The sequence below is a fragment of the Lucilia cuprina genome, chromosome 2 (assembly GCF_022045245.1).
Source record: "Lucilia cuprina isolate Lc7/37 chromosome 2, ASM2204524v1, whole genome shotgun sequence".
Taxonomy (NCBI): Eukaryota; Metazoa; Arthropoda; class Insecta; order Diptera; family Calliphoridae; genus Lucilia; species Lucilia cuprina.
The window spans coordinates 5,799,199-5,806,730 of record NC_060950.1 but is presented as its reverse complement, the minus strand read 5'-3'; the positions used below and the strand labels follow the sequence as shown (position 1 = coordinate 5,806,730).

Below are 7,532 nucleotides of genomic sequence, written 5' to 3'. Positions count from 1 at the left end.
AAATTGTTGTGTCGTAGGTATCTTTATACTTTGACAACAAATGTTGTTGAAAAATTAAAATAACATGTTGGTGTCAATTTGGTACCAGGCGTCTACATTCATTTCCCTCTGTATAATTGTAAAGTAATTTTTTTTTTTAGAATTCGAAATTTTTTATAAAATTTTAAATTCAAAAAAAATTTGTTAAAAAAATTGAATCTATACTTTGTTAATTTCTTAAATAAGTTTCCAAAATTTCATTACAGCTTTCATGATTGTTTGCTTTCAAGGCGAACGTTTTAAAGATATAAAACCTAATGGAAATTGGTTGAAAAAAAAACTCGGAATAAATTCGATTTAACTTTAACTTTTTCACATTTATGGGACGCCAAGGTCCCAAGAATTTTTACATTTTTTCGATTTACAGTGTTATTTTGAGTTCACAGCTCCGGTAAATGGTAATTAAAAAAATAGGTTATTTTTTTAGAAATCCAGCAGTTTAGTTTTGTCCATGAAAGGGTTAAAAAAACGTTTAAAGGGAGCAGCTGTAGATACAGCCATAATCTACAGTGGTTTTTCTTTTCAGAAATCAAGAACTTAAACTCGAAATGATCAGTTTAAATAACTAAAGAAAAATAAAAATAAAATTTCAAACATGTTAGATTTTAACTTGTTTTAAAGTATAACAATCGACAAATCAACCACTTTCTGGAACGATTATATTAAATGTTCTAATAACTCCATAAAAATCGGTACTACTTACATTTATTTCAGACCTGGTTCACACTATGAAACTTTTTGATTTTTGTATGTGAGAGAAAGAAATATCAACCACCTCTTTCTCTCACACCAAAATCAAAAGTTGCTCAATAAAAGTTTCCCAGTGTGAACCAGGTCTAAGCGTAAATGATCGGTCTTTATACGACATTTAGTTGTATACATAAAATTTAAACTAAAATGGGTCTTTAAAGAAATATATCGGAAATCCTCAGCACTTCAAAATTAGACTCCAAAAGTATGAATTTAAGATATTTCGCTTTCAGCTCACACACTCTCTCTTTTGCTCTTCATCTTTAACTTAAAGCTTTAACGAAGATCAAACATTGCCTCGAGACACGTACATTTAACCACTTTTAATACAATAAAATTTAGTTGTAAAAAGTTCAAATATGTTCGAGATCATGGTGTAGAACATATATAGGCAAAAAACTCTCTTGCTGAGATCGCACATGATTTAAAAACAAACTAAACTAGTCTGAGTGGTTATTTGCCGAGGCCGATATCGAATGCCAAAATTTGTCCCCTGGTCTAAAATTACAGCGATTTTAACACAGGTGTATTTTTTCGGATTTGATGTAACGATAAAGGTTTTATAAAAGTTCTTCTCGAAACTAAAAGCGATTAGTTTTCATTATGTTCTGTTCTTACTCTAGAGTTATTTTTTTTTAATTTAAAGCAGATTATCTTTCTGAAACTCATCGATAGGAATTATTTTAGACAAAGTCTCAAGCGTCTGAGGTCTGAGCAGATTTCTATAATAGGGAGTTTTAAAAATTAAGAGAAAAAGAGAAGAAGAAATAGAGAAGAGGAGAAGTGAAAAAAATTTAGACTAGAAAATGTTAATTTTCTTCAAAACTTGTACGTTAAAAACCCAGTTCGTGTTGTCTATAGTTTTTTCGATTATCTACATTCTAGACCCTTCATCGGCAGAGAGTAAAAAATAAGTTATCTTACTGGTTTTTATTGTTTTTTATACATGTGTAATCATCCCTGCGTGTAAAATTTAGAGTTAAAGAAAGCTCTTAACAAAGCTCTTTGCCGATCAGTGTTCTAGAGCTCTAATTGGCAAAGGGCTTTGTTAAGTTCTTTCTTGCACTCTTAATTCCACACGCGTGTATGCTTACACAAGTATAAAAAACGATTTAAACCAGTAAGAGAGCTTATTTTTTACTCTTTGCCTTCTAGAGTACCACATCGATATAGAGAGCAGAGAGAGAGTTAAAAATTCTATATTTGTGTGTTTTAAATAAGTGTGATCGTTATCATCAGGTTATGATCGTTATGATCAGGTTCGTTGTTACGAATATAATGTCTAGATTACATATTATTAAATGAATATTCTTTAGGCTTAAGTGCCGCTTTGAGGCCAAATCTTTTTTAAATTATAATGACATTTTTATAGATTTTCAGATCATCTTGAGAGAAAAAGAGCGAAGCAAAAACAAATTGTTCGTTCGTAACAAGTGAACTAATTTGTAAGGCTATAGTTCGAGCCTCACTTGGGTACATGAGGAGTTTTGAGAATAATATTTTCAATAGAATTTTTTTTAGTAATTTTGTTTCTAAATTCAAATACTTTAAACATAAATAAAAAAGCACTTCAATACCATTTCATCTTCCATTTTAAAACTAATTTTGAAAACATTTAAAATTAAAACTTTTATTTTAAAATAATTTTCTACTTTAGGCTCTGGGTTGTAAATTCATAATAAAACATTTTAGTATCAATTTTTTTAATTTTTTATTCATAATAAATTTTTAAGTAAAATTTTTTTAAAAAAATAGCAAAATATATTTAAAAAATAAATGAAACCTCAGGAAATTATTAAAGAAAAAAAAACATTCACTCTTAAAAAAAATTAAAATAAAAAATCATAATTATACAAAAAAATTGAGCAGCTTGAGATATAATTAAAAAACACAAAAAGGGATTTAAATGAATTTTAGGGGAAAAAATAAAACGTTGAAGAAGAAAATAAAGAAAGATCTTAATGAAAATAAAGTTCAAAAAATGTCTCTTAGACATTTTTTTATATTTTTAAAGCATTTAATTAATTAACGACTCAACTTTTCTAAATAAAATTTTATTTCTTTTGTTGATGTTCTGCATATTAAAAAAATACAAAATAAAATAATAAATTAAACAACAATATTCTTCGCTTACAATAAATTTATTAAAATAAAAATACAATAATATTTAATATTAATAAAAAAATATCAAAATTTATGATAAAAAATTAAAAATTAGAAAAAAAACATTAAACAAATTTTTAAAAATATAACAAAAATTAAAATTTGTTATATTTTTTTAAATGTTTAAGGTTTTTTCTTTATAAATTTTAAAAAAAAGTTAACTAAAAAAGTTTTTTGTTATGTATAAATATTAAACTATTTAAGAAATTTTATTATTATTAATTATAATTATAAAAATTATAATTTGTTAATTTATTTTAATTATGTTGGCTGTACAACTATTTGTTAATTTTTCTATAAACTATAAAATTAGTTATTTTATAAAAAAAATTTTCCTTAAACCAAAAAAAAAAATAAATTGTTCTTTAGTCAAAAAAATATTTCTTATAAAACAAAATATATAATTAAAAAAAATAAAAAAAAAAACAAAAACAATTTTAAGACGATGATATATACATTAATAAAATAAATAAATTTAAATAAAAAATGTATACTATTAATAAAGAAAAACGAAACTAAAATTTATTAACAAAAATTGTAATGTAAAAGAATTGTTTTAATAATGGACAAGAACAAAATAATAATAATAAAAATAATAAAAAATTAAATGAAATTTAATAAACATTTTATGATAACACCAACAAATCAAAAAAAAATATAATTCTTATTGTGTAGTTTTATTTATATTTAGGGACATGACATTTGTTAGGATTTAACAAAGATTAAAACAAATTAATTGCAGTGTATAGCTTACTGGTGGCGGTGCAGAAGGGGGACCATGGACCACCTTATTAGAGGAATAAGGTGGGCCATTCATCAAGAATAAAAGTAAATCGTCATTATCCTAGAACACGTCCATGTCCTACTTTTATAGCAAGAAAAGTAGCGCCAGTTAAATAGCTAGTAATGTGACTTCCAAGAACCCATTTTTTTTACCGTCTTTCTACTGTCTCTTTGTAGGGTGTAGAGTGACGATTGACTTCCTCGTAGGACCATGTTAAAATGTTTGGTCACCTGGGTAGTCAGGTGGCCACTACAAGTGGTATTAGGTTAAGTGGTCAGTTCGGGACTGTCCCCTCGCACTGCTGGGGAGTTTTTTTCGGGTAATCAGTGTTGGTGAAGGTGCCCTTACGCCGCATGATCTCTTTCTCTCAACATTACGTATGATCTTTCTCTCAACATTACTTTTGAAACGACATCAGAAGTAGATTAAGATCGATTAGTATATAGATATAGATTCCATAGTGACGGAAATGTCTAGAGTTTTACTAAGTAGGAGTCTTTATAATTGCAGTTAGTTGGTTAGTTAGTTAGTTAGTTAGTTAGTCAGTTAGTAAGTTAGTTAGTTAATTAGTTAGTTAGTTAGTTAGTTAGTTAGTTAGTTAGTTAGTTAGTTAGTTAGTTAGTTAGTTAATTAGTTAGTTAGTTAGTTAATTAGTTAGTTAATTAGTTAGTTAGTTAGTTAGTTAGTTAGTTAGTTAGTTAGTTAGTTAGTTAGTTAGTTAGTTAGTTAGTTAGTTAGTTAGTTAGTTAGTTAGTTAGTTAGTTAGTTAGTTAGTCAGTTAGTTAGGTAGTTAGTTAGTTAGTTAGTTGGTTAGTTAGTTAATTAGTTAGTTAGTTGGTTAGTTAGTTAATTAGTTAGTTAGTTTCATTTATAAAATATTTAAATTATATTTATAAACTTTCAATTCCGTTCTAATCCAACCCATTGTGCATTATACATTAAAATACATTTCTTCTTGGAAACAAAAAATAATCACTGCCAATAAATTTGAAAGTTTTACTAAAAGATTTCTCATGTAAATTTAAAACCCTTAATATAAATATTCTACAAAGAAAATGCCTTATCGTTTATTATTAACCATTCATCCAATCGCAGACATAATTCAAATGCAAGGAAAACTTTCGTTTATTCAATTTAAAGTTTGTGCAACTCTGACCCCCAACGAGCAGACAATTTAACATTCGAACTTAGTTGAACAACAACAAACAAAGCTATCATCCATCCATCCATTCACTTAAACATCCATCTCTTTTGCATACCAAAAAAAATAATGGCAGTTCAGAGACTTATAGATGCGTTTGCCCATAAAATAAATTTTATTTTCTTTCCCACAACTTCTTGCTCATCTACTTCAACTGCTTCAACAAATTGTTTTCAATGTATCGAGTACTTGAAATATTTGTTTTTTCTTAACAATATGAAAAAAAGCTTAATTTTAGCTTTTATTCTCTTTTTCTCATTTTTGTTTAGTAGTAGTTGAACAAAAAAAATCACAATCATAAAGAAAGTTTTTTTATATTTTTTTGCTGTCGTTCAATGAAATGAAGCACGTTGTAGCTGAATTCAGAGTAAATATGAGGGAAAAAGCAAAATCAAACAAAGAAATGAGTTGTTGAATTTGAGTAAGAAAAAAAACACTAGAAACAATTTAGCTTAAAACTACGTTGCTGGAAGGAAGGCATTTCTTGGCTCTTCTATCGGTACGTATACGTTTTCGCTGGAAAAACAACTTACTATAGATATTTACGGGAGCGCAATGCTTGTATGAGTAATTTTAAGGGTTGCCAATGCAATTTGATTATGAATTAATATGAATCCTGTTTGTAACTAACTAACTAACTAACTAACTAACTAACTAACAAACTAACAAACTAACAAACTAACAAACTAACAAACTAACAAACTAACAAACTAACAAACTAACAAACTAACAAACTAACAAACTAACAAACTAAATAACTAACTAACTAACTAACTAACTAACTAACTAACTAACTAACTAACTAACTAACTAACTAACTAACTAACTAACTAACTAACTAACTAACTAACTAACTAACTAACTAACTAACTAACTATCTAACTAACTAACTAACTAACTAACTATCTAACTAACTAACAAGCTAACTAACTAACTAACTAACTAATGAACTAACTTACTAACTAACAAAATAACTAACAACTAAGTAACTAACTAACTAACTAACTAACTAACTAACTAGCTACCTAACTAACTAACTAACTAACTAACTAACTAACTAACTAACTAACTAACTAACTAACTAACTAACTAACTAACTAACTAATGAACTAACTTACTAACTAACTAACTAACTAACTAACTAAGTAACTAACTAACTAACTAACTAACTAACTATTTACCTATCTAACTAACTAGCTAACTACATCGGAATTCAATTACAAAATTTGTTCTTTAATACAAAACTTTTGGAGCAGATATGGAACCATATATCACTTCTGTTTCTTTTCCATTAATCGGTTTAAAAAATATATATTATATTATTACTTTTAGGGAATTTCTCACTTTCCCACCAGGACTACCAAACCGATGAACGACTCAACATCCTTGGCAAAAAATGGGAACTAGAAAAGCCAAAAGGAAAAGCGGCAAAATGTATAGCAACAGTGTGTTTGATTAAAAGTCAGAAGAGAGTTGGCCAAATAATATAACAAAAGAGAGCGAGAGAGTAATATTTGACGAAACGCGTGTGTATTGGTAAAGGAGAGGAAAACCGCCAAATTTTTTATTTAAAGGGAAATGTTAAACGAACTAACAAATACACAAATGAAAACTGGGAAAAGTGAATGGATGCAAATGACAAACATTGGCTGCCTGTTGGTTGGTAGGTTTTTCATGTTGCTGCTGTTGTTGTTGAGACTTAATAATGTTGGTTCAAACAAAATAGCAACATATGGTTAGAGTGCTGCAAATAAATGGATGAATAGATGTTTAGCTGCTTAGCTAACTCACGGACTGACTGACTGACTGACTGGCCGAAATGTTTAGTTTATGGATAGAGTGGATGTTGGTGGATAGCTTAAGGAAAAACTTTATGATATTGGAAAGTTTGTTATGCTCTTGGTAATGATGATGATGTTGTTGTAGTTGCTGTTGTTGGTGGTATACAAAATATATTTTGTCTTTGTATCTTTTGCAATTTTTGTATGTTGAGAGTTTAAACGTAAAGTTTTACACAATGTAGCTAAACGAATGAACTGCACGAACAAATAACCGACGACTAAACGAATGAAAACAACAAACAAACGTTTTGTGAGTGTTTCTGGTATATGAAGTGCTTTTTTTTGTGTGTGTGTTTCCCTCTGAATTTCATTTTATTTTCTCGTGTACACGTACGGATGGATGGAATTGGATGGATGCTGTTGTAAGACAAGATTTTTAGTTTGCTGCTGAACGTTTTTTAAAGAAGATAAAACGAACGAATGAATTGAATGAGGAAAAAAAAATTATACCAGAAATATTATTTTCCAAAAAAAAAAAGAAATTAAATAATAAATTTAACTAATAAACGGTGAAATTTTTTACATTAAAAAAAAATTTATAAAAATAATCAAAGCGATAATAAGCCTATGAAATATTTGTGAAAAGTTTAAGAAATTAGAAAAAAAAGAAATAATATGCAAAATTTCTAAGTGTATGCAATAAAATGAAGGTAAATTAATAGTAATATGTGGAAAAAATGTATAACTATTTATGTATGCAAAAAAGAAGTATTTAAAATTAAGTTAATTGAAAAAAAGAAAAAAAAATAATTTA

General features: G+C 27.4%; 1 protein-coding gene across 1 annotated transcript in view; it reads left to right on the top strand.

Moving 5' to 3' along the window:
* Positions 1–6,990: 6,990 nt before the first annotated feature.
* Positions 6,991–7,532, top strand: part of LOC111690434 — a 41,208-nt gene continuing 40,666 nt past the window's right edge. Inside the window, exon 1 of the mRNA XM_046956423.1 lies at positions 6,991–7,428. The gene's annotated coding sequence lies outside the window, so the exon portion shown is untranslated. The remainder of the gene's footprint in view (positions 7,429–7,532) is intronic.